At 47.5% G+C, this 5,378-nt stretch overlaps 1 pseudogene; it reads left to right on the top strand.

Moving 5' to 3' along the window:
• The first annotated feature begins 232 nt into the window (after nt 1-232).
• On the top strand, nt 233-3,277 carry LOC124708836 (annotated as a pseudogene).
• The last annotated feature ends 2,101 nt before the right edge of the window (nt 3,278-5,378 follow it).

Below are 5,378 nucleotides of genomic sequence, written 5' to 3'. Positions count from 1 at the left end.
CCACCAGTCAGCGAGATGTTCTGGTCCATCCTCACGCAAAACGGTCCGAGCCAGCGAACGGAAGAAGACCGGGACAGTCAAGAGTGCGTAAACGGAACGCTTCGCCTTGCCCAGGGCGCCATTTCCAAATCTTCGAAAGCTCCGTTCCCGTTTCAAAATCTCCCGTGATCCCCAACGCGCCTCGCCATCCCATCCCCCAAAATTCCCCACCCAAAAACCCTACCGCGGTGAGATGCCGCCGGAGCCAGACTCCGCGGCGGGCCTCGCGGCGGCCGTCCTCGCCGCGTCCACCCCGCGGGCCGCGGCGGAGGCGGTCTCCACGGTCGCGGCCTTCCTCCGCCGCCACCACGCCGGCGCGGGCGCGGACCAGCCGCGCGCCTTCTTCGCCGACGCGCTCCCGGCGCTGCTCTTCCGCCTCTTCGTCTCCCGCGCCCCCGACTCGCCGCCGTGCTTCCTCGACCTCGCCGCGCACGACCCCGCGCTCGCCTACCTCCTCGAGTCGCTCCTCGCGCCCTCGGGCCCGCTCCTCGCCGCGCTCGCCGCCGCGGACCGCCACGCCCTCCTCCGCTTCACCTTCCCGCGCGAGCGGCTCCCCGACTGGCTCGCTTTCGCGCTCGTCCATAGCAACCTCCCGATCAGGTGATCTCGCCGCTCCTCGCCGGCCGCGTCGGCTCCAAGCTCCACCTCTCCGTCTTCGAGTACTACCTCTTCTGGTTCGCGTACCACCCCATCCCCGCCACCTCTGCCAACCCATCCCCGGGCCCCTCCAAACCACCGCCCTCCACCTGGAAACCCTCGCTCAAGCCACGCGCCCGCCTCGAGAGCTGGGTGTCCACCATCGCCCCCACGGCCAGCCGCAACCCCGACGAGAAACCGCACACATCGCTCTACCTGAAGCTTCTGCACGCCTACCTCAAGGAGTTCGTGCCCAGCGACTGCGCCCCGCCGCGCGGCGGATGCGGCACACTGCTGCACCAGAATTCCCGAGACGCTGCCGAATCATTCAGGCGAGCCGAGTTCTTCGTGCACACGCTCGTGCAGTTCTGGCTGGTCGGGAACGATTTCTCGCCGCTGCCCGTGCAGACCTCCCGCGCCTACGGGCTGCCTTTGCTCTCCCTTCTGTCCCGCGCGAATGTTGCGCTGTCCGAGAGGCTGCCGGCGCCAGGGCTCGGCAATGCCGTGAAGCTGCTGGTGATGTATCTGAACAGGAGCAGCGGTGTTCCAGATGCACGCAATGTGTTTGACGCAATGCTCTCGAGGAAGAAGCCATGTGACAGCCCAGCTGGGTACTGGAATCCGTTGCTGCAGAGACCGCTGTATCGGTTTATGCTGAGGACGTTCACTGTTCTGCCCGATGGGCGCAGATATCGAAAACGTTGCACAGGCTTTTTCTGCATGGATGGTCTACATGGAACCATGGAAGGTTCAGCAAGATGATTTCAATGAGTACGATCTGCCGCCTCCTGGTGGGCGAAATGTGCGTTGCGTTGGTGATGGGAAGAGGCTAAACTGTGATGCAGAGTACTCTCCGGCATGGCAGGGCTACGTGCTGTCCAACTATCTGTTCTACAGCTCACTGGTTGTCCATTTCCTGCGGTTCGCTCATAAGTTTATCCATTCTGATGTCGCCTCGGTGCTGCAAATGGTATCAAAGGTTAGTAGAGACTATTAGTTATTATTGCATCATATTTTTCAGAAACAGCTCGTCTTCTGCACAGTGGAATCATATCCATGATATCCTCTATCTGTTTGATGTCATGCATATTTCACTATTCCATGGGCAGTTTTGAATTTGTTTGCAAGATGTGCTAATCAGATGATTTATTCAAATCATAGCAAGAATGTCAACAGAACTAGACCTTTCAGTACATGATATTTGTTGAACTAATGACCATTTGGTCTTTCGCTGTTGTTTGGATTTTTCAGGTACTGCAAGTTTTGGGTTCCTCCGAATTATTGGGGCTTATCTACAAAGTTGATGCTGCTTATCATTCCAATCTTTCTGATTCTCAGTCCTGTTGTTTGGATGATGTGCTCAAGCATTTACCAGCTATCCGTGAGCAACTACAGGTACGGAACTGGATACATAGGAATACCATTGGCTGTTTCCTTTGAAATGCAAGCACCTGTTTTGTGGAGCTATGTAGCATTAGTTTTCATGTAAATTTCTAAAAAATGCAATGGTACTAATAATGCTGAAAAGTCTTTCTAATCTAACTTTGATATGCATCTTCTGGTTTCAGGACTGGGAGGACGGGTTATCGAAACACAACACTGATGGGTCTTTTTTGCACGTGGAGAGGAACTCTAACCTAAGGCTTTTCAGTTTCGATGATAATGGGGCTTACAACTTGCTTAAGGTGCATATAATGCAGTGTATAATTATGCTTAATTAAACCGGTGTTTTACTATTAACCATAAGCAGTTTAACTTTAGAGCCAAAAGCACTCCACACATTGACCAAAAGCTTGCTATGATCACCTATTTACTTGGCAAATAACATGACTTCTTCTGTTGCTCTGTTTGAATTAATTCTGCTCCTGTTATTACACATATCGCAGAATACTGACTTACTATTGTTTCCCATTTTGTCCAGTTGCTGTTGCTAAGGGCTGAATCGGAGATTCAACGTTTACCAGGTGATGCTATGCAAACTCTCCAGACTCTGGATGTAATCAAATCCAATATGAAAAAGGTATTCTACAAGCATGTTGAAAGCTCCCAGGCAAACAATCTTCCAGAGGGAGAACACAACCAGCATCATGTACGTGGCGATGTATTCATACCTAAGCATCCAAGTCCAGGGAAAAGCTCACTGGCTGATATGAAAAATAATGGTGATTGGATGACGAGGCCCATCTCAGACACTGAAGTGGCCTGGCTTGCAAGGAGGCTGATCTGCTTTTCATCTTGGCTGAATGAAACCCTTCAACTTAAACATGCTGTCACAGATGTTGCCCCCACAGGCCCAATTATCATCAAGGTTGACCAAAATGAACCAAGCAGAGTTGGAGGCCCAAAGGATGCTGCCAGAATGGTGCTTGTTGGTGTCTTTACATTGTTTGTGGTGGTGGGACAATGGATCCTGCGGTTCATGAGGATGCACAGGATTAGGATCAATCTCAGAATTCTTGCCTCCAAAAAGCTCCTGGCACTTGCTATGCTGTACATGGTGTACAGTATAGCAAAGAATATGCTTTCTTGAGCTCTGCATCTCATGCTGCTGGTGTTGCTTTGCCAGTAATTGCTCAAACTTCCAAGTTATGCCTTGAGTAGAGCTGTAGACGGTGTTACATATGCTGTACAGTAATTCATAGGAGAAAAACTTTCAGAGGACACTTTTGCAACTCTTTCAAACTTGTTTGGTTATCTTGTGCATATCATTGAGATCCCATTGGAAGGTGTCATACCTAGTTCTTCTTGCGCTCCTGTCCTGCAGATTTCAATCAGACAACTTTGGTGTAAGAAAATGTTTTGTGGATTTACGATGTAACTAAATGAACTTCGCTGATTCAGATATTGCATCTTCAGAAATATTGTCATGACTAATTATGACCAGCCACAGTCAATTGTTGTCCTAGCAGAGAAGTTGATGAGGCAGTGTGCTCCATGCTGTTTTTTCTGATGATGGTGCTCTGTGCTGTTGCAGTCTGAAGAATGTTTCATGCTTGCTGGTGAACAATTGACTAAACCTAGGAGTGGTGTTTTCATATTACCTGGCTGGAAACCAGCTTTCTTCTTCGTTTCAAGATGAATCAATTAGGTACAGATCTTAGTCTATGCCATATTGCCATGCCACTCTTCCTTTTTGTCTTAGAAATGCTAGCTTGAAACCACTTTGATTTTTTCTAAGGCAAAGTGTTATTGTTTTGATGTTATCACAATGGATGATTTGAGTGACTAAATTGTTTGAACTTGCAGCCTTTTAGATTTACAGGGGAATAGCTCTTGAGCTATTGCTAGTAACTAACGCCTGTGGCCTTGGATGAACTCAACGTAAAAGGAGAACAATCAACCTGTATATCTCAACAAGAACTATATATGCACATAAGCTTCTTGTGTCATTTGACTCTGCATTTAAAATGTGCAACTCATTCTGATAGTATATTAAATTGTTTTTTGGTTGAGGTGCACATGAATATTCATTTGGTGTTTGGTGAAGAATGTTTTTCAGTTGCACAGAATATTCATTTTGTTTCCTTGGGCGGCGATTGCCTTTCAATCTTATAATGATAGAATTGAATGGCTTAAACAAATGCTGACCAAAAACAAAAATGGTGGCCAATGGAGAAGGCGCACCAACCTCTTCTCTAACTGTGCTATGATGCTGATATCTTCATCATTCAATTAACAATTCCTTAGGTTAGGTGGTGCATTCCTTTCCTTGAACACGTCTTGTGCTCAAGCCGCACATGATTACTCCCGCAAAGCCACATAAAAGAACAAAAGAACCAAATGGACCGCTGTGAATTGTTTCACTGGTAATCACAAATGCAATAATGCCAGGAAGAAAACACACCCATCAGATAATTCCTTTCCATGAAAATGCTCATCTTCAGCAACTGTTTGTACCCTTGAGGTTTCTTATCATAGGCTTATCAATGATTTCCCTGCACTGCTTAGCAAGGACCAAGGAACAGCAAGAGGTGGAGAGGCATCAATCAGTGTTTAGGATGCAAAGGACAGTACTCTGTACCCTAAAATACATGATAATCTGTGTTCACCAAGGCGCTAGATGCCAGTCGGGCGGCAGACCTAGTTGCCCATTAGGTATACCATCAAGGCCTCTACTGCTGATGTGTTAAGATGGATGCCCCTACTTCCTTAACCTTGCCTATTATCCTATCACAGTGCCAATTGAGAAATGACCCTTTTCCAAAATCTTTAATTAATGCAAGCATCCGAGCTTGTCTCCTTCAATCTTCCCATTCTGAATTCCAGGGATCAGAGGCCAAATCGGAAATCGTCCCATACAGACTCGTGTCTCCTGGATCATTGGACCTTATCTTTTGTTTGCATCTGTCCATGTACATATGTAACATAACCTACCAAATACCTGGACCCTACTGCTCTACTGTACCTTTACCGTTCTGCAACCTGAAGTTACTGGCTTAACAGAACAATTATTTTGCATGCCCAGGTCGAGTTGTTAGTTCCCGTGTCACTTTGTCCAGCAACAGTTCTGCACACATATAAGAATATCTCTGGCCTGCATGATCTGCTAGTTCTCCCTTTATAATTATAGTATAAGAATATCTCCACCCTGCATGATCTGCTATTTCTCCCTTTACAATCCTGTTATTATTGTACATACAAATTTGTATGATTGATATGCTTTTTCACAAGGTTAGGCTTCCTTTGTCCCTTAAATAATGGAA

The sequence above is a fragment of the Lolium rigidum genome, chromosome 4 (genome assembly GCF_022539505.1).
Source record: "Lolium rigidum isolate FL_2022 chromosome 4, APGP_CSIRO_Lrig_0.1, whole genome shotgun sequence".
Taxonomy (NCBI): Eukaryota; Viridiplantae; Streptophyta; class Magnoliopsida; order Poales; family Poaceae; genus Lolium; species Lolium rigidum.
Note: the sequence above shows the minus strand (reverse complement) of the source record. Positions and strands in the feature narration are given on the sequence as shown.